General features: G+C 44.5%; 1 pseudogene; it reads right to left on the bottom strand.

Moving 5' to 3' along the window:
• Positions 1-20659: 20659 nt before the first annotated feature.
• Positions 20660-21404, bottom strand: LOC110285109 (annotated as a pseudogene).
• Positions 21405-25740: the final 4336 nt, after the last annotated feature.

Raw genomic sequence — 25740 nt, 5'->3', positions numbered from 1 at the left:
CAGTGAGCTTTCACTTATTCCCCATGAGAGAGAATGGAGATGTTTTCTTGAAAGTGTTTTGTTAATGATTGAGAAGAAGATGGTCTCTTTATGGTAAGATCAATCAGGTCTGATTTTTCTCTCTTTTCTCTCCCATTGAAACAGACAGGTTTTTCTTCTCTTTGGTTTTGAATATTTTTTTATATGTAGTGTGTGCCTGGGGAGCATGTGTTTGTGAGTGTGTGTATGCCAAAGTGGCCAGAGGACTGCTCTGGGGAATTGTTTTTGGCCTTCCACTTTGTTGAGGAAAGGCCTCTCTTGTTTCTGCTCCCTTATTACAAGGCCCACGCTAGCCAGCCTGCGAGCTTCCACGGATGCTTTAGTCTGAATGTATCTTCAGAATATGGGGGTGGTTTTCTTTTTCTTGTTTTGTTTGTTTGTTTGTTGAGGGCGATGGATGGGGTCTCACTGTGTGGCTCTTGATGGTTTAACAGAGATCCACCCATATCTGCCTCCCAACTGCTGAGGCTTAAGGGATATACCACCTCCCCTAACAGTTTCCAGTTGCTGAGACTAAAGGGATATACCACCTCTCCCAACAGTGTCTTTTTTAATCCCCGGGTTGTATTCTTGCATGTCCTTGGTTGCCCAGGCTTGTCTACATGTAACACGTTAAGATCTTCCTCTCTCCTTTTAGGAATCACTGACATCAAGGTAGGAGGTGAGAAACTTCTGGTACAGGGTGACGGTGCTGGCCCCTTGTCATCTCTCTGACCAAGAGTGTGGCTCAAAGCAAGAGGAGGAACACAGGCCTGGCAGCCCATTTGTGGGCCTCGGGACTTAGAAACTCAAAGGCATTGTCCTCCAAGAAACAGGAGGCTGAGTTCCTCTCTCCATGTATTCTGCCCACCGACTAACTCCCTAAGACACCAGAAAATAGCAAGGACACTATCTAATGGGCTCTTCATTAAAGTCAGCCCATGAATTCACACTCTATTCTCAAAAGGATCCTGTAGAGTAGCGCCCACTACACAGATGAGACCACTAAATAAGATAAGAGAGTGAAGTGACCAGTGGCCAGGTGGGAACTGAACTCACCCTGCTAAGACATTAGCGCTTCCTCAATTAGAGATGTCTCTTCGGCAACCTGCAATGCTGGGTTTACCTGCCCACTGTACTTTCTTGGCATCTCCTTTTCCTTCAAATGAGAAAATATTCCATCTGGTTTCCAAGACACTTTAACCTGAACCAGAAATGATTGTGTCATTTTTACCAGAGAAACTCTGACAATCTCAGTTCAGTTTGCAAACATTCCTGTGGGGATCTGCTTCTCCACTCACAGACAGACTCTACATACTACATACATGTCAATTCCCAGCTGGAGGGCCACTGAGGATCTGCTCCAAGCTAGGCACTGTGTCTTCAGAAAGACAAATTTGAGGGGCCAGTGAGATGGCTCAATAGGCAAAGGCACCTTCTCCACTGGGCCATCAAGTTGTTCTCTGACCACCACACGCATGCCATGGCAACACACCCACATTATTATGCCCCAGGCACGTGTACACACACACACACACTTAAAAACACAGAAATATTTAAACTTTTTTCATAACTTAGGCAAATATTAGTAAGTCCTCACCTTTAAAGTGCTCCAAGGCTAATGGGAAAGACCCAGGTATCAGACTCTGTTGTTTTTAATCTTCCCAGATAGCCCAGGCTGGTTTTGAACTTATTGTTTTCCTAGCTCTGTCTCCTGAATGTCACAATCACAGAAAAGTATCATCAGCTGTAAAGAGATATTTTAGTCAAGTTAGGGAACCTTGGTTCTATGCTTTGGTCCTGTCTGGAGAACAAGGGGAGCCAGCAGGGCCTCAGCTAGAGGCGTGGAGACATGGCTAACATTTCAGTGACTGGGCTCTTTGGTAGGAGCCAGAGGAGGACTGACAGCCTAGAGTGTCTCAGGAATGTCTGTGTCTTCGGACTATGGAGAGCAGACACTCAGGCAATGAGAGGAGTTAGGGGAGGAAGTCCAGGCCACGAATGACACAGATGACACGGATGACAGGCCTGCTGTGCTGAGGAGTTTAGACTCCATGCTTTGAACCAGGAGGTGCCAGGGAAGTTTCCCTAGGGGACTGGGACAATGAGATTCCCAAAAACATCCTGGCAACATGAGAGCTGCTGGTAGGAAAGCCAGACCTGTGAGAGAGAAGCAATGGCTCCACCACAGATCAGGTGTAAGACAGGCTTCATGGAAGAGACTAGACACCAGAGCGCCATGTCAGCAGAAAAGGCTGAGTTAGCAACAGCAGTCAGAAGACAAGCCTGACCAGGAAGAACTTGAGAGCTAACTCTGAGGTGTCTCACTGAGGCCTGGTGGATGGTGACTTAGTCAGGGTTTCTATTACTGCAGCAAAACCCCAGGACCAAGAAGCAAGTTGGGGAGGAAAGGGTTTTTGATTTGTACTTCCAGATCACAATCCATCATTGAAGGAAGTTAGAACAGGAACTCAATTAGGGGTGGGACCTGGGATTAGGAGCTGATGCAGAAGCTATAGAGGTCTGCTGCTTACTGGCTTGCTACCCATAGCTTGTTCAGCATTCTCATAGAACCCAGGACCACCAGCTGGGTCCTCACAAGTTGATCAGTAATTGAGAAAATCCCCTACAGCTGGATCTCTCGGAGGTATTTCCCCAACTGAGGCTTCTTTCTCTCTGATGACTCTAGCTTGTGTCAAGCTGACACACAAACCCAGCCAGTATAGTTAACATTAATGAAATAGGGTGTCCCATTGGAAAATCAGGCTTGGAGCACTAAGGAAAGAACACCGTTTTGTTTTCCTTTGGGGAACAAGGTCTCACGTATCCCCGACTGGCCTGGAAGGATGAACTTGAACATTTGATCCTCCAGACCCCACCTTCCGATGCTAGGATAGTGCGTACGTGCCGCTACACTGAATTCTGTGTGGTGCTTGAGATTGAACCCAAAGTTTCAAGCATGCTAGACAAGCACTCTACCAACAAAGCTATGTCCAGCTACTTCCCATGCCATCTTTTAAAAGTCAGTCCTGGCCGAGCGGTGGTAGCGCATGCCTTTAATCCCAGTACTTGGGAAGCAGAGGCAGGCGATTTTTGAGTTCGAGGCCAGCCTGGTCTACAGAGTGAGTTCTAGGACAGCCAGGGCTATACAGAGAAACCCTGTCTCGGAAAAAAAAAAAAAGAAAGAAAGAAAAGAAAAGAAAAGAAAAGAAAAGAAAAGAAAAGAAAAGAAAAGAAAGAGAGAAAGAGAAAAAGAGAAAAAGAGAAAAAGAGAAAAAGAAAAAGTCAGTCCTGATGCTGAGTCCTAGCTCTGGAGACCCTGAGGTGCAGTCAGCTTACCTGAATATATTCAACTTTGAGATTTTGTTAAATCTCTTCTGGTAGATCCTAAAGAGAAGTCAAGTTGATAAGCTGGGGTGATAACTCAGTCAGTAAGGTACTTGCCTAGCATGAGGACTTCTGTTCAATTTCCAGAAACCACATTTAAAAACCAGACACAGTGAGTAACGGGTCAAAAAAGTAAAGCGGATGACACCTGAGGAACAACAGGCAAGACTGTCCTTTGGCCTCCACATGCTCCTGAGCTCACACAAGCAGAGTGTGAGCTCACACAAGCACACGCATGAGAAGCCAGGTTGAGAACCAGTTTATGGGATAGGACAGCACTGCAAACAGCACGATTCAAAAGGCCTGAAGAATAATAGCCCAAGTGTGGCTTAGCTTAACTGTGTGACTCAGAGCTCTGCTCAAAAAGGCAGAGGAGGTAGGGGTCATTGCCTTACAGTACTGTTGCATCAGATGTAGCCATGTGCTTGGTCAGAATGTAGGGAGCAGAGACCTGAGAGCTGCCAGGTACGGATAATTGGCTGGAGGTATGGCTCAGTGGCAGAGGGAGTGCTTATCTTGGGCAAGGCCCAAGGACTCAATCCCCAGCACAAAAGTATGTGAGTGTGTATGTGGGGGCAGGATGGAGGTGTGTGTGATTATAAGAGTGAACAAGAGAGAGGGGGGTGGTATGAATGACAGGGAGACAGAGTTGGTGGTGTGTGTGTGTGCGCGCACACACATATGCACATGTGAGAGAGAAGAGGGGAAGGAGAGGGAGAAAGAGAGAGAGAGAGATTAAGAAAAGAAGCATATAGCCAGCAAGAATGGCTAATCGGGTAATGTGATTACCAACAAGTGTAACAACCGGAGTTCAATGCTCAGAACCAACTCCTGCACACTGGCCTCGGACCTCCACGCATGCAGCGCATAACCTCCCTGCTTGGCCACTAGGTGGCACACACACAACCTCCAAAGACTAAGTGGATCTGACTGGTTTCCCATGCTTGAGTCCCAGCTCTGGGAGACCAAGGCAAGAGGACAGCCACAGTTTGAGGCCAACCTGGGCAACATAGTGAGTTTCAGGCCATAGAGTGAGACCTTGCATGTTTTAAAGAAATAGTTAAATCCAATCCACAGAAGATCGATGGAGTCTGCAGCTGTGTCTGCGAAGGGTGTGCATTAAACCCTGTGTTGTATGGGATTTGTGTGTCTGTGGTGCTGAGAATCAATCCAGCAGGAGTGTGTTAAGGAACAGTTTACAGCTGAGCTAAGACCCTACCCTAAGACACCACAGGATCTTGGAGGTCTAATATGTTATCCATTGTACCAAAGTAACCCCACCACTATAGGATTCACATGTGAGACGAGACTGGGAAACTAAGAATATTAATGTTCAAAATGCCCAGAATGCAATGCAAAATTAATTGGCATACTAAGAACATGGAAAATTGAAACATACACACACAATTTTGCAGATGTTGAAATTACGTGACAAGGGCCAGCAAGTCGGTTCAGACACAGGTGAAAACTGATTCCTGAGAATTACCCTCCAACCTCCACAAACATACGCGGCACGTGCACCCTCCCACTCACTACAATACCAAAACAGTAAAGTAAAATAAAGAAAAATGCCCAAAAAATAAGGCCAGTATTAAGTGGGTGGAAAGGTGGCCCTCTCAGGAAGCAGACAGAAAGGATAAAAGAGAAAAGAAAAGAAAGAAAGAAAGAAAGAAAGAAAGAAAGAAAGAAAGAAAGAAAGAAAGAAAGAAAGAAAGAAAAAAGCCCAGCACGAGGGTTGGGTTTTGTGGTCCTGAGATCTAACAAAATAGAGGGCTTTAGATAAACTGCAGGAACACTCAAACACTCACCTTCATCTCAGCCCTAACTGGGAGGTTGTATTTTTTTTAATGACACTGTTATTTATTTGTTTGCTGTTTGTTTGATGTGTATATATGTGTATGTATGTGTATGTGCACCCACATATACATGCACATGTATGTGTGCATAAGTAAATACATAAATGAAATGGTAGTGAGGAGATGAACTCGATCCTGGGACCCTGGGATGACACCGAAGGAGTTCACACTTATTCCCAGTGTGTGAGAGGTCAAGAGGAAGGGGGTGCCCTGCAGGAGAGGCCAATAGACAAAATAAGAACAGAAAACCCTCTACAGTTCCCATGAAACACATAAAACCTGCCGATTTGAGAAATTCAGCAAACCCCAAACAACATTAAATTCTTTTAGAAAAAAAATTTAATTGGGGCCAAAGTGCTTAAGACAAAAGAGACAAAACAAACAAATGAATCTCTCAGAAAGAACCAGAGAAGGTTGACTCCTTCCTTAAACCATGTGCAGAGGGCAAGACAGCAGCTCAAGAAACCTTAACACCTCATCAGAGGCCACAGCAACTGGAAGGAAGTGGAACTATGCAGTAAAAACTAGCGTGTCCAGGGTCCTGGGTACCATCTCAGTACCAAAAAGAAAAAAGACAATATTCGATATCCAACAAAAAAAATACCTTAATAATGCAGATAGAATAAAGAAAATGGAATTTGTTGAATATATATGCTCTAAAAATAAACCAAGAAGAATTTGGAATAAGATGAATGAAGAAAAGAAGAGATGAAATAAACATATGGGTAAATATATTAATGGACTGTTTTGTTTGTTTTTTTTTCTCAAGTTCTTGAAAACAAGCTGTGTGTCTAAAAACCAGTGTGTTTGTCTGGTGCCATGCTCAATGCACTACTGTAAGGCAGGCACACAGGGAACAGGACAGTGAGGACCCTGTACTATGGAGACGTTTCTCCATCCTCCAGGCTCCACACATCCATGTAGACACAAAGGTGTGTTTTGTAATGTTTAAGCCAACTTCTAAAAACAGTCTACAAGTAAATAGAGTTCCTAAAACCACAGAAGAGGGCTGAAGGATGCCTCAGTTGGCCAAGTACCTACCTCACAAACCTGAGAACCTGAGTTCAGATCCCCAGAAGCCACCCATATAATAAGCCAGGCATGGGACTGGAGAGATGATAGTCCAGCTGTTCCCAATACCGACATGGTGGCTCACAACTCCAGTTCTAGGGACCTAACACTTCTCTGAACCACTCAAGCATCAAACACATGTCTGGTTCACATACATGCATACAGACAAAATACTCATATGCATAAAATACAACAAATAACTCTGGGTCTGTTAGGCAGGCATGGTGGCCCTCGTGTAACTGCAGCACAGAGCGGGAGGAGACGGTAGTCCTAGCTTAGAGCAATAGAGGGACTTCAGGCTCGGTGATAGACCATCTCAACAAACAAACACCCTGAGGGATCAACAAGGGAAGACACTTGGCATAGACCTATGACCAAGACACACACAAATACACAGAAACCCACATATGCAAGCATGCATGCACATGCAAATACTTACAGATATGCTACATATCTATAACACAACACACATACTAAATCAATCTGCAGGTAAGTAATTGTGTAGAACTAAAACTTCAATAGATACATTGGCATGAATGTTTACAGCAGTGGTAGTCATGAGAGCTCCAAATGGAAACGACCTAAATGTCTTTTAGCCAACTACAGAACATACATACTGGGAAGGCAATGCATGTGAAAGGTGGATGGATTGTAACAAAGTCAGTTCCCTCTAATTATGCAGGATGTCACCATCAGGGGGATCTGGCTGATCCCCTTTGTATAAGGTTACCAGGGCTACAAACAAAATAACAAAATAACAACCCCCAGTGAGTGACTTAGACAATGGCAATCTATCTCACACAATCCTAAATTAAAGTATCAGGAGAGCTCTGCCTGCTGTGCGGAGACTGCTCCAGGCCTCACCCCTGACTCTTTCTTGCCTGGCTCCTTTATCTGTCACAGTTGGTATGGATGTGAGTACAGACACACACACACACACACACACACACACACACACACACACACAAGTCACCTCACTCATGTGACCAGCCGGCAAGAGACAAACAGCCTTTGAGAGTTAGGTCTCTCCTGCCACCTTGTGGGTTCCAGAGACTGACTTGAGCCATCTGCCAGCCCCAAGTTCCTACTTTTGTAAGGACATGTTGTCACTCAGTAAGGAACTATCTACTCTAAAAGCCTGATTTTAACTTGATCCCTCTCTGGAAACATTTCTTCCCAGTCCTCACATTCAAAGATAATGGACATTAAGATTTAAAAATGAACTTGGGAGGGGATATAATTCAGCCTATAAACAGGCAGGTGGGGTCTTTATGAGCTATTTCATACTACTTTGTGCAAACCTATAAATATCTCAAAATGAATTTTTAAAAGATTTCTAAATATAGAGAATGAAAAAAGGATGAGAAGGATTGAATCAATATAAAGTGTTTTCTCTGATCGCCATACACTCAGAATAGAAACTAATAACAAAAACATATCCGAGTACTTAAAAGTTATGAAACATATTTTGGCATAAACAGAGCACAATAAATTATATAACAAAATAAATCATATTGTAATTAAAACTTCTGAGGTACAAATAAGACTATTTATGGAAAGTTGTATGCCATAAATGTTTATACTAAATAAACTATATTGGCTTTTAGTTTTGGAACAGGATCTTGATATATAGTGTAGGCTGGTCTCTAGCCATGTCACCCAAGAAGGCCCTGAGCTAGTCATCCTTTCTGCCTCCGTCTCCCAGGTCCTGGGATTACAGGCATGCACCATCATTGTGGCCTTAAATGACTGTGTTCTATCTTCTCAGTAGAACAGTATCAGGATTAAGCAATATTGAAGATGGCAGACCATGGTGGTCGAGGCAGAAGGAGCTGAGAAAAGTTCAAGGCCAGGCTAGGATGCTATGTGCATGCCAACACAATTTTTCAATATTTATCTTATGTTTATATTTTAATTAAAAGAAAGTTCACATAACATAATCCTTAACAGTTTTTAAAGGGCCCACATGTCTATTCACAGCATTGCACAGCCATTTCTACCAACCCTCTAAATAATTCATCACAGAACAAAACTCTGCGGTGCAGCTGTCAAAATCACTCTGCCTGCTCGCCTCTGTCCATGGGAAGCTGGAATGCGCTGTCTGTCTCAATGGGTTCAACTACTCTGGATAGTTCAGATGAATGCAATCATACAGCCTCCATCTGTGTATGACAAGACAATAATTCTACTACAGGGACACGCCCTGTTTCCTTTGTTTTCGGCAGTACTGAGTTCTGGACCTAGGGTGTCAGTTCCCACTCTTCTGCTGAGCTACAGCCCCAGCCCTACACCCACACATCTGTGCATGGACAGCTGGGTTGTCATAATGTAGTTGTAACTACTGGCATACGATTATCTACTTGAGCTTCTGTGTTCACCTCACACCCAGGAGTGGAAGTGCTTGGTTATAGGGTCAGTCTAGGTAGTCTAGACTACTGTGTGCTACTATAACAGAACACCTGAGACTGTGTAGTGTATAATGAGTAAAAATTTATGTTCGCAGCTCTAGAGGCTGCAAAAACCCAAGACCAAGGCCCTTCACTTATCATCTTGATATAGCAACCATTGAAGGTAGGAGTCAGGGAAAGGGGCAGAGATAGACAGACAGACACACAGGCAGGCAGGGGTGGGAGGAGACAGAGGGAGAGAAACTTTTTATAAGGAACCCTCTGAGGAGATGAACGCACTCTTATGGTACAGCATGGACCCTTTTGTGAGCTCAGAGCCCAAGGAGCCTAATCTCACTGTAAGGGCTCCACCCCTTAACACCAATGCTCATCAATTAAGATTCCCATGAGTGCTTTGTGAGGGACCTTTCACACAAGTGTACTCACTGCGGCCCTGACTGACATTCCCAATGCTGAAGGAAGGTCTTTCTATGGCTTTTTGACCTTTGTGCAATTTAGTTTTTGTTGGTGTTTGCAAACGCTCTGAATATGTTTTTTTTAGAAATAAAACAAGAAATCAAGTGTTAATTTATTGTATTTATTTATTGTTGTTGTTGTTGTTTTTTTGAAACAAGGTCTCATTGTAAATCAGGCTGGCCCAAACTCATTCTGTAGCTCAGGCTGCCTCTGTATCCTGTACTTATAGCAAGCTTCCTGCCTCCTCTCTCCTCTCAAATGCTAGGATTATAGGAATGAGCCCTTAAATCTGGCTAAACAAACTATTTTTTTAAAAAAAGGTTTACTGTTTTTTGTTGTGTGTGTATGAGTGTTTTGCCTGCATGTATATATGTGTACTACCTGTGTGCCTGATGCTTGAGGGGACCAGAAGAAGGTGTTGACCTCCTGGCCGAGGTTACAGACAGTTGTGAGTTTCCATGTGGGTGTTGGGAACCAGATGCACGACCTTTGGAAGAGCAGCCAGTGTTCTTAACTAATGATCTATCTCTCCAGCCCCTAAAGAAATCAATTTTAAAGGGCAAAAATTATGACTAGGTATAAGAGGAAATGGCTGTTGTCGTGACCCCTGAAGACCTTGATATTCTGGTTCCTGAAATCTGTGAATACATTGCTTAACTGAGCAAGGGGACCTGGCAGATGACCAAGGATCCTAAATTACGCAGGACTGATGGACTCACAAGGACCCTCCACAAGATGAATCCAGAGGGCAAAATCAGCAAAGGAGACATGAAGGTGGAGAATAGAGATCCAAAACAAAGCCATAGAGACCGACACAGAGAAAGGCCTGAAGATGCTGACCTTGGTGGACAGCCATGAGCCCAGGGAAACATGTACTTCTACCCAAGGGAAAGCTGAGAAAGCAGACTCTGCCATAGACTCTCTGGAAGCCTGGCCTTGGTCTTAGAACTTGTGATTTCCACGTGACTGACTCTCAGTGCTCTCAACCACGGAGTTGTGACTTCTAGTTTGTTAAAGCAACAACAAGAAACTAATACAAACATAAACGTACTTCTTCAAGAACAGTGATTCTCAACCTTCATAATCCTATGGCTTTTTAATACAGTTCCTTATGTTGTATTAACCCCCAACCATAAAATTATTTTTGTTACTACTTCATAACTGCAATTTTGCTACTGTTATAAATTACAATGTAAATATCTGATATGCAGGATATCTGGTACGTGGCTCCAGTGGAAGGGTTGTTTGGCCCCCAAAGGGGTCCCCACTCAAGGCTGAGAGGGCTACTCTAGAACAGAAGGCAGTCCATTAGCCTCCTCATGGGTGATTTTTTTCTCAAGAGACACAACTGAACCCTGTGTGTCTTCTGACTCCCCGACGGGGAACAGGAACCACAAAGTATAAAGCATCATTGTGCCCTGAGTGTGAACAGTGTTAGTGGCAAAGGAACCCACTTCTGGAGGAATGCTAGGCTTGGTGGCTCACATCTGTCATCCCAGAGCATGCAAGGCTGAGCTAGGAGAACCATCCTAACTTTGCAGACTAGGCTACATAGAAGTTCCAGGTCGATCTGGGCTACAGAATGAGACAATGCCTCCTGCAAAGATAAATAAGTAAACAACAGTAAGATAGCCATCTTCTCAGCACAGCTGAGCTTGGGTTCTTGTTAGGTCCTTACACGTGTCAGGCAGGCTTTGGATAGCGTGTAAAAGAGCAGGGAAACCGTTGCCTTTCACAGGTGACGAGCTGCAGAATCCAAGCACCTCCATAGTTATTCCCACCAGTGGGAACGGCATTCACACAAGCAAAACATTCATACAGTAAAAATGAATTTAAAAAATTAAAAACACCTTACACCTCATAGTTTTTGTATTTTAACTTTAATTATCTATCTATCATTTAGTTAGTTAGTTAGTTAGTTAGCTAGTTATTTTAGGGGCAGTCAAGATAGGTCTTGCCGTGTAGGCCTAGCTGGATTGGAACTCAGTATGTAACCCAGGATGGCTTCAAAAGCTGAGCAATCCTCCTGCCTCACGATCCCAGTTGCTGAGATTACAGGTATAAGTTCAGGCTGCCTGGCTTCACACAGAACGTAAACACAGCAAATGCATGGGGAATGGAGGGTCCGATTCATGGGCACACAGCAGGTCTGATGTCTGGTAGTCTGTCTGTCTCCCTGCTTCTGACCTGCTTCGTGTTCTCACAAAGCAGAAATGGTCAAGGTAGTCCATCCTGGCCTCTCACAATCTAATTCCTTCCTAAAGACCCCATTGGATAGTGTCTACCCAATACTGTCCCAGAGGGAATCAGGTTCTAACATACAAAGTTTGGGATGATGTCAACCTTTAGAGCATAGCAGGAATGAGAGTACAAGACATAGGAGACCTGTTCCCTAGGATGTGAGATTCTGTTATTAATAAGAATAATAGGGGTGGGAGGAGAAACTCAGTGGTCAAAAGTACTGGCAGCTCTTCTAGATGACATGGGTTCAACTCCTTCAACCCACGTAATGGTTCACAACCATCTGTAACTCCAGCTCTGGAGTGTCCATAGGCGCCCAGCACTCACATGGTGCACAGACACACACTCAGGCAAAATACTCATATACATAAAGTAAAATAAATAAATCTATGTTATCAATAAGCATACTACTGAGAGCATAGCAAACTTTTCTGTCACTGTGATGAAACATCATGGCAGGACAGCAGAGCAGCAGGTGGCAGGGACAGTGGCCAGAGCAGGTGGCTGAGAGCTTAATGTTTGAACTCCAAGCAGGAAGCAGAGTGAACTGTAAGTAACCAGGGGGTTTTCTCTCTCAAAGCTTGCCCCTAGTGACACACTTCCTCCAGCAAGTCTGCGTCACCTAGCCCCTTTCCAAATACCTTCATCAACTGAGACCAAGTGTTCAAATGCCCAACACAGTGATGGACATCTCCCATCTCCCATCTCCCATCAAGCCACCGCAGCTGGGGAGATAGCCATCAGGAGATGCTTGCCTAGTGTGTATGAAGCCGTGAGTTTGATCCCCAGCACCACTTCATGTGGTGTTATATATCTCTGCTACATCAAAAGTTCAACTTCAACCTGGGTTACACAAGACCCTGCCTCAAAAAGGAAATGAGCTTCCATCCAGTCCCTGCTGCTGCACATTGGGACTTTGATAATGCAGACCATCTCACTTGCAGGCTTGAAGTTGGCATTGGATTTTTCCACTCTCAGCTCAATTTGTGAGCCTTGATGTGATCTAAGGCATTCAATTGTTTCATCCCCCAAGGTGCAGTGATTGGTTCAGGGTCAGGCACCCAATGCAGTCTGAGCCAACCACATGTGACTTTTCCTAAGCCAGTGGTTTGAAAGACCACAGCCCATGACCAAACATAGTTTAATCAGAAGATAGGCCAATATGTCCATGAAGCAAAAATATATACTCTCTTCTTTGCAACTTTTTACAAGATAGGGAAAGGAAATGCTCTTGAGAAGGAAAGAAAAGGTGTGGGGGAAGGAGGGGGGAGAGAGCTGTGTCTCCTTATGTAGTATTGACTGGAACTTGCTATGTGGACCAGGTTGGCCTTGATCTCCAGTTCAAGGCTTCCTGACTCTGCCTTCCTGAGATTACAGGAGTCTTTTCAAAAGGTCATTAGTAAGCCCTCATGGCCACACATAGCTGTAAATCCAGTACTCTGGATGCCGAGGCAGGAAAATAGCTGCAAGTTAGACTGAGCTACATCAAGTCCAGTGTGGGCTGTGTAATGAGACTGTCTCAAAAAACAAAACCAAGCCCCTCATTGGCAGAGTGCCTGTCAAGCACACTGAAACCCCCGGTTTCCATCCCCAGCAACACAAAATCAAGGTGCTTCGTTACAGGCTTGAGTCATCAAACCTGGCAGTCAGGAGAATGGAAAGTCAAGGTCATCTTCAGCTTTATAGTGAGTTTCAGGCTTGTCTCAACTACATGCTACATGCGATTCTATCTCCTGTGTGTGTGTGTGTGTGTGTGTGTGTGTGTGGTGTCTTCCTTTTTTTATTGTAGTAAACCAGAGTGAACGCAGGGCTTCTCAGTGGTTAGAAGAAGAGGACCCAAGTTCAGTTCCCAGCACCCATGTGAGGCAATTCACAACCAGCGATAATCTACCTCTGATGCCCTCCCTCTTCTGGTCTCCTCAGGTGCCTACACACACTTGGTGCCCAAACATACACCCAGCCACAGACACATATACATAAAATAAATAATGAAATAAATCTTTCTTTTTTTCATTTTAAATGCACATATTGGACATAAAATTTACCATTTTTTGATCATTAGTATACAACACCGTGGCGTCAGAAACAGTCACATTGCATGTAACCTTCATCATGAACGATCTCAGAATTCTTCATTACATCAAACTGAAACTATGTAGCTATTGAGTGACAGTTACCCCTACCACAGCTCCGGACAGCCTTGGTTTCTCACTTTCTTTCTCTGAATGTGCCTATTCTAGGCATTCATGTAAGAGGACTCGTTGAATAACATTCATTTTGTGACTATTTTATTTAGCCTAACACTAGGGGGGAGTTAATCAATGTGTCCAAATTTCATTTTTTTTTTGCAGTGCTTAATAATATTCTATAACAAGTGTACAATTACACCTCATAGATCCATTCATTTGTGGATGATGAATTCGGGTTGTTTCCACCTTTTGGTCACTGAAAACAATGTTGCTTTCAAACTGTGCCTGTTTTGTTTTGTTTTAACTATTCTGAGTATGTACACAGATTAGTAGAACAAATGCCATTTCTGTCTTTAATTTGTTTGCAAAGTGATCATACTGTGTTTTGTAGTGGCTGCCACATTTTAAACTCCTCCTAGCAGCTTCAAGAGTTCTGATTCCCCTGCATGCTTCCCAGTTGTTATTTTCCATCCCTGTTTTTAGTGACCATCCTAATAGATATGCAGCGACATCTACTTTGATTTTAATTTTTATTTCCCCAGTAATCCATCAATTCCCAACTACAACTGTACAGCAATTAAAAAGAATGAGATTGGCAGCTGTAACAGTGGAGTTAAGACAAGTGAGTTCAGAAAATGCCTGTGATTACCTGGCCTTGAGACTAACATTTGCACCACATTCCTAAGTCAGGCACATTTTGCATGCAATTGTTAATAAGGTTAAAGTTTGGGAGAGTCCCTCCTGGTTAAAGGAAGACAAAAGAGGGAGGATACCAGGGCCTGGTGAGAGCAGAATTCGAATTCAGGATGAGAATCTAGGGCAGGCATACCTAGCAGCTGAGCAAACTCAGAGACAATAGACAATAGACAATCTGACCCGAATTGCCTATCTAAAATTTAAATTCTGAGGTAAAGACTTTCCGGCATCAGAGGCACACCAGTTTCTAGCCCCTGAAAATCAGATATGATTTCAGAGTGGAACAGACACAATGAATAATGGGAACCTCCCGCATATTTGAGTAAGAAATTGATAGTGGGAACAATGTCAGAGGAATGTAATCTCTGCTGTAAGTGAGTGCCCCTGTCTTGAGGTCAGAGATTTGAGTTCTAACCTCCACAGGGACACCAACTGTGACCTTAAGTAATTGTCTTGGCTTTACTAACCCCATCTCCTCCTATAAACTAGTCATTACATTCCACTCTCTCAACAAATAGCAACTGGGTACCTACAGTGTGCCAGGCCCAGTATGATTTCTAAAGAGTATAGACACAGTCTCTATCATGGAGTTAAAACTGGAAAGAGAATCAGTAAATCTATACAGGTATAAGTTAATTAAAACTTTCAGGCTGGGGCTGGAGCTCAGGTAGTATGCATTAGCATTCATGAAAGCCTGGGTTCCCTAAGCCAGGAGTCTGCCTGGTGACTGCCTGTAATCCCAGCACCCAGGAGATGAGAACAGGAGAGCCAGGTGCTCAGCATCATCCTCGGCAGTATAGCAAGTTCAAGGCCAGCCTGGGCTACATGAAATCCTGTCTCAAAATAAATACATAAGAAGGTAGGACGATGCCGGGCAGTGGTGGTGCACGCCTTTAATCCCAGCACACGGGAGGAAGAGGCAGGCAGATTTCTGAGTTCAAGGCCAGCCTGGTCTACGAGTGAGTTCTAGGACAGCCAGGGCTACACAGAGAAACCCTGTCTCGAAACAACAACAAAAACAACAAAAAGGTAGGGAGATGACTTGGTGCTTACTATGAAAGTCAAAAGATCCAAGTTCAAATCCCAAGCTCCCAAATAAAAACTGGGGGTGATCATGTGTGACTGTGACACCTAAAATAAGGAGTGAGTTATAGAGGAAATACAGAATGTACACACATAGCAGCGATCAAACAAATAGAACGAGGCTTTATACAACTGTAGACGGGCAGCATAGAGAAGAGGATAAGAAGAGGGATGTGTTAGGGCCAGAGGGTGATGCAGGGTCGTGAGTGCCTTTCTGAGGAAGTTCCAGGAAACTTCTAAGGATGCCCAGAAGCCACCAAAGAGAGGGGCTTCTCACCAGAGCCCAGCAGAGGAGGCCGAGAAGAACCTGCAAAGTGAAGGGTTGGACAAGCCAGGGAGAGAGGGCCCAAGACAAGAGGTCAACACTGCGCAACACTGCCACTACGATGGAGACTAGCGTATGGTGTGCCTTCAGTGAGGCACAGGACCAGAGCAGCTTCAGGAATATGTGGGATATAGAAGCAGGACTGCCATTACTGTCACAGAAGATACCCAAGGGGCACAAGGGAACTCTAGATGTTTCCTCAAAAGCCACCAGGAGCAAGTAGAGAGTGCCCCTAGAGCGGACAGGGCCAAAACAAGGAAGATAAACACCAGCTCAGCACCTCACCCCAATGACTTCTCTCCCCACCCCCCAGGTGTGTGTGTGTGTGTGTGTGTGTGTGTGTGTGTGTGTGTGTGTATTCTGAGGTCAGAGAACAACCAATAACTTTCAGGAGTCTCTTCTTCCTCCATGTGGGTCCCAGAGAATTAAATCAGATCAGCAGCCAGCACCTTCACCAGCTAAGCCATCTCTGGGCTCTAGCTTTGGGGTTCCTATTCTTACAGAGGCCCGAGCTGTGAGTGCATTTGAAATCCCAGCAAGGTATAACTGAAAGTGCCTTGGACAACCCTTGTGGAGTCCCCTTGCCCTTCATGCCACCAGAACACCTTTATTTCCCAGGTGAAGGAAGTGGGGTGATGGCTGGCCAGTCAGAGAGGAAAGGAGGCCAAAGGTCACTGGAGCCTGGGCCTTATCTGGGGTGATTAACTGCCATCTGTGTGTCACCTCCTTGCCAGACTGTCCTTTCCTCACACTTTGGATTGACAGGCCTGAGGGTGGGTGTGGGGCACAGGGGACAAGCAAGAGACTGTAGAGTTCCTTCAGCAGGGAGCCAGGATGACAGACACCTCATCGACCTTGGGGCATTACTAGAGGACCACGGACAACCCCTATTCCCAAGAGAAGGCCTCAAATCTGGAACATAGAACCGGAGGCCTATCATTAGTCTAAACCAGGAAGGCTTGCCACTCCCAGCTACTTCCCCTCACACACTGGCCCTATTGTTGATGAACAAGTTGGCTGCTTCTCTAAAGTGGCTAAAATTTGGCCCAGCTTCCAAGGCTTTTCCTGGTCAGATCAGGTGACGATTCTAGGAGACGTTTGGAGAAGGAGAGGATCACCTGCTTCCAGCAGGTGAGACTAAATCCATTTAACAGACCGGTTGCTGCCAGTTTACAAATAAAACACAGGCCATGAAAGCTGCCTTTGTTCCCTGGAAGCGGCCTTCCCCCCGCGCTGAGGGCTGAGGTTAGATTAGCAATTTGTCCTTTGTGAAAGGCTTACCTCATTGTTTTAATGTTTATTTATCAATTTGCATCTTCTAGCAGTTTCGACCCAGCTCTGGGGGCCCACTTCCCCCACATCTCGCTGCTCATTTTACCTCGGGTGGCAGGGACCCAAACCAAGACTCGGACCTGAACCTCCTGCAAATCGGCCCTCAACTTCTCTTTCTGCACGGGTTCAAGCTCTTTGGCTTTCGCCTGGCTGAGGCACAGAATAGGAAGCCCGGTCCAGGAAGGAAAGATGGCTCCACCAGATGAAAGGGATCTTTTTCATCTGAGATTTCTAACACAAAACTGCCCTCAGAGCCGGGCGTGGTGGCGCACGTCTTTAATCCCAGCACTCGGGAGGCAGATGTCTTAAGCATCTCACTGTACACAGGAACTGTACCATCCCAACTCCCTCACCTGGGGTATTTTTTGCTTAAGGATATCTTGTATACCTTTCAGGTTAAAAATAAAATCATAGAGCCTGGGGAGATGGTTCAGAGGGTAGACATCCTTGCTCTGCAAGCACGAAGACCTGAAATTGAATCTCCCAGGCACACATAAAAAGCTCTCGACATGCCTGTGAGTATGCCTGTGATTCTAGCACTGGGAACCCAGATACAGTTCCCAAGAGCTGATCCACCAGCCAGCTTCAGGCTCAGAGAGAGACCCTCTCTCAAGCAAAAGCCTCATACACACACACACACACACAGCCTCTCCCACTCCCTACTCCCCTACTCCCTCATGCCCCCACTCCCCACCCCTGAGACAGGGTTTCTTTGTATAGCCCTGGCTGTCCTAGAACTTGCTCTGTAGACTAACTAAGCCTCCAACTCAGAGATCTGCCTCTCTCTGCCTTCCAAGCGCTGGGACTGAAGGTGTGAGCCACCAAGGTTTGTTTTGTTTTTGAGACTGTGTCTCAGATAGTTCAGGCTAGCCAGGAACCCTGTAAATATGTGAAAATGATCTTAAACCAATCCTCCTGGCTCTCCTTTCCAAGTGCTGGGATTACAGGTGCTTACTACCACCACGCCAAACCAAGAAAGCCACGAAGAAATGTTTTAGGACTTGACTAGACCTAAGACTATATATAGTTCAGTGGTAGATCATTTACCTAGCAGGCACAAAGCCCTGCGCTCAACTTTTAGTATGGCAAATTAATTAACAAAAATAACATAAAAATGAGAAATCTTGGGCGTTGGCTATAGGTTGCCTGGTGTGTACAAGTCTCCCCAACTCTGATTCCTGCACTTCAGAATAAAATTATGCAGGCTTGGCAGAGTTGTGTATACTTCCCAGCACTCAAGAGGCAGAGAAAGAAAATTTCTGAGTTCGAAGCCAGCCTGGTCTATGGAATGTATTCCAGAAGCTAGGGCAACACAGAGAGACCTAGTCTCAAAAAAAAAAAATTTTTTTTTAAATCAAATTAAAACCCAATTTCCACCAATGTGGTTGGTTCACAGCTGTTTCTCAGCACTGGAGGCAGAGGCAGGAGGATTAGGGGCTGAAAGTCATTTCTGAAGTGGATTCCAGACCAGCCTGGACTGGTCAAGCCCTGTTGTAAAAGTAAATAAATCAATGACTTCAAACACTCACCATACGTAGCTCATCAGTTGTCACAAGTAGATCACATGACAGAGGTGTTGACCAGGATCATGTGGGTCAAAGGAAATGGGGCATATGAAGACTCTGGTGCCTGTTTCTCAGTGTTGCTAAGAACCCCAAACTCGTGTGTGTGTGTGTGTGTGTGTGTGTGTGTGTGTGTGTGTGTGTGCTCGCACACGCACGTACGTGCATGTGTGAATGTGTATGTGTGCTCTTGGGGGCAGGGTTGCTTAAGGCTGGAGCCAGACACTGGGTTCCTACTGAAAGCTCACACATTTTATACATTTAAAAAATTTTCTTCCACATGTGACACATCTTGTGTTGTTTCCCCGCCCCACCCCCCAGAGAGGCTAAAATGATATTCTAGGCTTGCTTGATACAGAAAAAAAAAAAAAATCTAGTATCAGAGTTATTTATTTATTTATTTATTTATTTTGAAAGTAGAACTTTTTTTTAACTTGGATTATTCAGAACGTTTCTTAAAACTTGAATTATTCAAAGGAAATCAGAAGTTTGGTTTAATGCATAAAACGGAGTGGGGACACATACAAAAATCTTGGGCCTAAGGACACGTAAAGGAGAGATAGGAGGACTACAGTGGAGTTTTCTACAAAGTTACTGAAGGTTTGCTGGGGGAGACAAGGCTGTTTCACCAGCATAAGTGACTTCAGGAGGAGTGTCATAGGCTAGGAAAAGGGTCCGGGCACAGCAATCACTGCAGAGAGCCTTCGGAGCCTCAGACCTTCGGAGCTTCAGAGCTGATCTTGCTGTCCCACAATGCAGGTAAAAGAGAGTGAGGCAGATGACAAAAGCAATTGTTGGGGCCCAAACCACACAAACCACACAAATGCCAATCACAGTCAGACAGAGATAGTTTATTGAGCGCATACCCTAAAACTGATTGGACAGGGCTGAAGCTCAGAACTTGGGGCCTGAGGCTACAACCCTAAGCATTTCCCATGGCTGGTTTTTCAAGGAAAAAACACAATGAGCTCATGCACAGGTACTGCTCAGTGCTGCTCAGTGGTCAGCTCATACTCAAACTATTTTAAATATAAAAGTTCATACTGACCTTTAATTTGTTGGGTTCTATAGAAAGCTTTGTGCAATTTCTTAAGATTAACAAACTTCTTACAGAATATAACAGAATTTGCCTTACAGAAGCTTTGCAATTTTATGAGGTCCCATTTGTCAATTCTTGATCTTACAGCACAAACCATTGCTATTCTGTTTAGGAATTTTTCCCCTGTGCCCGTATCTTCGAGGCTTCTCCCCCCACTTTCTCCTCTATTAATTTCAGTGTCTCTGGTCTTATGTGGAGGTCTTTGATCCACTTAGACTTGAGCTTCAATAAGCTGGAGTGGGGGCTGGTGAGATGGCTCAGTGGGTAAGAGCACCTGACTGCTCTTCCGAAGATGTGGAGTTCAAATCCCAGCAACCACATGGTGGCTCACAACCATCCGTAACGAGATCTGACTCCCTCTTCTGGAGTGTCTGAAGACAGCTACAGTGTACTTACATATAATAAATAAATAAATCTTAAAAAAAAAACTGAAAAGCTTTTAAAAAAATAAAAGAAGCGGGAGTGGGTGGGTAGGGGAGGAGGAGGGGGGGGATATAGGGAACTTTCGGAATAGCATTTGAAATGTATATAAAGAAAATAATAAAAATAAATTTAAAAAGAATATAACAGAATATGTGATCAGCATGACCTTGCTCTGGGTTAAGTTATTTTTCTATGTCAATGACTGGCAGGCATATTACAGCAACAATATGAAGTAGCTAGCAGGCATGGAACAAAATGGCTACAGCTATGCTAGGCGGGCAGACCCCAACACTAGCAATCAAGGTGCCAACCAACATTTTTTAAAGTGTATTTATTATGTACACAGTGTTCTGCCTCATATATGCCTACACACCAGAAGAGGGCACCAGTTCTCATCACAGATGGTTGTAAGCCACCATGTGGTTGCTGGGAATTGAACTCAGGACTTCTGGAAGAGCAGCCAGTGTTCTCAACCTCTGAGCCATCTCTTCAGCTCCCAGTCAAGCAACATTCTTAGACAACATTCATTGTGTAAGTCCCAAAGTGCACAGTGTTGGGGTACAGAGGAAGCTGCCAGCCAGTGGTACATCCTATAGCAATTCCCCAAGCAATTCTCATCCTTCTTGTTTCCTTTGTGGTTATGAAGGTCAATTTCTTTAGGAGCCATCCTAAGATCCCCACAAAGCTCAAGAGGCTTGCGGGAAGCCAAGTTCCTCAGAAATTTTCAAAAGGGTCCATCTCAATGCTGGCTGCACTCCGGTCTTCTTAGAAACCTGCTACACTGGAAACACTAGCAGCTAGTAGGACAAGGAGACAAATTCAGTCACAATCACCCTCCTTCTCTTCATGCTCTTCCTCACCAATGCCGTAAGAGGCTTCAAGAGAGACTGGTGGAAAAGCAGACTCATGCCAACATGAGCTCCTTTGGTGAAACAGAGCAGTCCAGGCACCTCTTGGGGCTCAGCAGGGAGTTGGTTCTCTGAACTTCTAGTCCCATGGAGCTACAAGATATCTGGTGCTTCCTCCTTTAGCTAGTTTAAACTTTTCTTCTTAATCCAGCCTGGAAGCCCATCCACCTTTCAGTAGTGGCAGGTTTGCCACAGGAGGAGGTTTTCTGGCCTGGTGCAGCAAGGACAGGGCCCTCCCCTGCAGCCTTTCTCAGTTCTCTTTGCTCACACCTACACTTCATTGTCTCTGGTTCCAACCTGGGTTCTTCCCTGTCTTCTTCAGCTGCTTCCTTCTCCCCAGGCTTTGACATCCCTGTGATAAAAGAACTTGGGCTCCTAGAGCACAGAAGCAGTGTTTTACTGTCTTGCCTTTAGATCATGAGAAGTCACAGACAGGGAGAGGAAGCCAGCCTCCTCCTTCAGTGGTTTGCACACCATACCGGACTGCTGTTTCTTTGTTCCCAGGCCATGGGCATCACATGAGATCCACAGATCTTTGCTCCACTAGGCCCTTTAGCCAATAAGGTCATTGGATCCTCTACAACAAACTTATAATTGAGTCATAGCACATTTTATCAGGTGAGCCAGCAACCTTCACTCTATTTATTTATATATTTATTGAAACAGGGTCTCATGTAGCACAGACTAACCTCAGACTTAATATGCAATGAATTCTAACCTTGAACTATTAATCTCTATGTTTCTACCTCCTGAGTGCTGGGTTTATACTGGCTTTAATTTTATTTTTTCAGCTTCTAGGCTACTGGATGGACCTGTTGCAGAAGTAACTTAAAAGTAAAGACATTGTACCCATCAAGACTGCTCTCCAAATCAGCCCCAGCACCTGACCGTCTTGCCTTCCAGAGACTTTTGTAGGCAGCCAGCCATTCCGACAACCTGGAAAGTTCTGCCACAGATAGTCACTTAACAGAGGTTTCCATGAGTTGTTGGCAAGGTATTTTACAAGGCATAAAGGGAGGCAAGGGGTGAAGGATACACAGGAAAAAGAATAGAGAAAAGTGAACTAAGAAGAAATTCTGTGGGAAGCCACATGTGCTGTTGCAGGGTGGCACAGCTACTGCTGGCCACCACGCATAAGTTTGGGCAAACAACCAATGCGTACTTATGCAGTAAAGTTTTTCGTCAAAACACTACCTGGCCCGGGCATGATAATGAGGAAGTACTGAGAGAATAACCAATCAGATGTGAGACATGCAAATGAGGTATGTTAATGAGGTTTTGTGAGGTACTGAGAGAGAATAACCAATCNGATGAGGAACATGCAAATGAGGTAGAATGCACAACCAATCCGGGTGTGAGACACGCCTCTCCTAGGCCTATATAAGCAGCACCAGTTCTGGGCTTGGGTGTCTTCGCCTACAATCAAGCTCTCCCAATAAACGTGTGCAGAAGGATCCTGTTGCAGCGTCGTTCTTGCTGCTGAGTTGGACATGCGCAAGAAAATTCCGTTCTTTTTCTTCTTCAAATACTTTCATAAAAGTTAATATTGTGGAAGCACATCCTTCAGGCAAACCCCTCCCACACCTTCTACCCTTCCCTACCCACTCCTTCTATTTATGGGAGGACTTAGAGACAACTCATTTGTGTGCTAATGACTGCATCCAGGGGTGGGAGTTCTAGCCTCCTTAGTGGAATGACCTGAGTTACTGAGCCTTGGGGCTCTTTCTGTTGGGTTTGGCTTGCTTTGGCTTGCTTTGCTTTATTTAGAGACAATGTCTTCTTGATATATAATTAAATCTGGCCTATACTGGAACTTGAATTGTAGCCCAGGCTGACTTCAAGTTCATGATTCTACTGCCTCAGCCATGAGCCACCCACCACACGCAGTTTCTTTGTTGTGTGTTTTTGTACTGCTAAGGATTGAATCATTATGAAATGGGGATGTTACTGGGAAAGAAGAGACATTGACAAATGGGAAAGAAGCTGAAGTTCTGCTGGGGCAGCTTCTAACTGAGCCAGGATCTTCTGCTGTAATGGAATACCTTCAAGAATATTTGCTTGCTAGTTTGTTTATTGAAATAAGGTCTTGTTATGTATCCCAGGCTGACCTAGAACTTGTGGCAACTCTCCTTCTTTGGCTTTTTTCCAACTCATACCCCCTGCCTTCCAAAGGAGCATTGTGGCATAATCCAATGATTCACTAAGTTGAATCTGAAAATTAATTGGGCATCATTTTTTCTTTAGTTTCTGAAGGTTAGCATGAAGATCACATTTCATGTCTTATGTGAGGTCTTTTCTCCAAGGTTAGTGAGAAAGACATCAGGCTCCCTTCCTACTGGGTTCCTTTCTCTCTTGTGGTCAGTACTGAAGACTCCAGATTACAGAACTCACTGCTGAAGAGAATTGCTCCTTGCTTTGCTATTACAAAATGATCAGCCCACAGCTGCCTGAGCCTGTTGGGGGCTTACTGAGTTCCCAGGATAACTAGATTTTAGATTGAGCAGCTTTTCCTGGGGGACAGTTTGAATCCATGAAGTATTAGAAGTCTAAACTAAATGAGCAAAATATAAAACAATGAAGTGCTCTTACACATTCATTTCAAGATTTCTGTAACTTTTGTCCATTAAGATGAAAAGAGACAAGGTTCAATACTCAAACTCTAATTTGGCCTAGACCCTCAGTCAGTGGTACTTACTTCGAGACGCCCTTGAGTGAGAGAGACACCAATACTCAGATCAATGCAAAAGCAAGAGGTTTCTTTTCCAGCACACCAGGGTTGACCTTCAATGAGTCCCTCAAGGCGAGTGACTAGAAGGCGACCCCAAATGGCTATTACAAGCAGTTTTTATACTTTTAGGGACACATTACATCAGAAAGGTTGCAGTTTAAACTTATTGGCTGAGAATATTGACCTTTAAATCTATTGGTTAGCAGGCATGGGCAGATCATGAAATGAATTTGAACTCTATCTGGGACTTTCCAGAGGGACAGGTGACTATCAGTCAGTACATTCTGTGGTTTTTCTCAGGAATGTTCCTGCTCCTCCTGAGAACTGGATGGAGAATGGAATTTGGCCTACCCTTGACCCCAGGTGGGACAGGGAAGCTTTAAGGAGGGTGTGGGACTGGAAAAAGCCCTTAGGGTCCCTCAGCCTCCAATCTTCTTTCTTTAATCAAGTGTAATCTTTATGCTTTGTGTCTGAGTTGAGTTTTAGAATTTTCCAGAAGGAGTCTGAATTCAGTTCTACAGAACTGATACTACCACCAGTATCAATTCTTTCTAAAAACCATGGTTTCTCTGTGGGAATAAACAACAGTCTCCCTGTCCTCTAGCACAGGCAGACAGCAGAAAGGCCTCCTTCTATCCCCATCCCACTTCCCCTCTAGTTTAATAACATGGCAGAGGCACAGTTGAGCAGAGGCCATGATTCAGGCTTTCCTGGAGACTCAAGGCCTTGTTAAGGCTGCCTGAAAGCACTCTCCCTTCCTGCCACCAAGGCTGGCATTCTTTCACAGTTTCACAGCTGACCCTGATGCACACATTAATTTATTTTTCCTGAATCCAAATTGTTAAAATATTCCAGGGTCAGGATCCTTGCTATTTCCAAGCCAATCGTTCCCCTTTACATTCCCCAGGGGTCATCTGGAGAACTTAACTCCTTTGGCTGTTTTTAAACCAGCTGACTCAATAGAACCACAACTCTGTGTATGTGCATGACATGAATGTGTGAGTGCTTGTGAGTGTGTGTATGCATGCATGCATGTGTATGTATGTGAGCTATGGCATGCAAGTGGAAGTCAGGGAAGACAATTCTCAATTCCTACCAGGTAGGTCTCCTGAATCCACTCAGGTCCCCTCGTTTGGTGGCAAGTACCCTTACCTGCTGAGCTGGCCTCTCCAATCCCCTCACAACTTGTAGAGTCTGGCTTGTTCATCTATTATAAAGGTTTGGAGATTAATTCATCCTCATTCAGGCATCAGAACCTTATCCTTTCTATTCCTGGTTGAGTTCCTTGGAACAAATATGGCACAGCTTGGAGAATCACTGACCAGCTTTAGGAACGTTTGAATCATTTCCAGCTCAGGATGATCATGAACCATGCTATCATAAAAAGTCTTACACAAGTTTATTGTGTGAGCATAAGTTTTTATTTCATGTGGGCAGCCATTTACCTGCCTCTGCCTCCCAAGTGATAGGATTAAAGGCATGGACCACCACACCCAACCTTATTTATTTATTCATTCATTAAGAGACAGATTCTCTCACTGCACCTGGAGCTCACCGATTTAACTAGACTCAATGCACAACGAGCCCTAAGATTCCTCCTACTTCTGCCTCAGTGTTTGGAATACAGGTGCAAACTTCTGTGTTTTATATGTGATCTGTATGTGGATTTTAGGAGATCAAATTCAGTTGATGTTTGTGAAGCAAGCACTTTACTGACTGAGCCACTTCCCTAACCCTGCTGCTGCTTGTTTGGTTGTTTGGGATTTTTTGGTTTTGTTTTGTTTTGTTTTTTGAGACAGAATGTCATATAGCTCAGGTTGGCAACAAGCTTACTAATAAGCCACTGCTGGCCTTGAACTACTGAATGTATGGCCTGTACCACCCTAGTAAGAAAGTGACAGGGGTGCTACCATGAGCAACTTTCTTTGAGACAGGCTTTCTTATACACAGCTGTATAG

Source organism: Mus caroli, chromosome 18, assembly GCF_900094665.2.
Source record: "Mus caroli chromosome 18, CAROLI_EIJ_v1.1, whole genome shotgun sequence".
Taxonomy (NCBI): domain Eukaryota; kingdom Metazoa; phylum Chordata; class Mammalia; order Rodentia; family Muridae; genus Mus; species Mus caroli.
The sequence above is the reverse complement of the archived record's forward strand: the minus strand, read 5'-3'. Positions and strand labels throughout refer to the sequence as shown.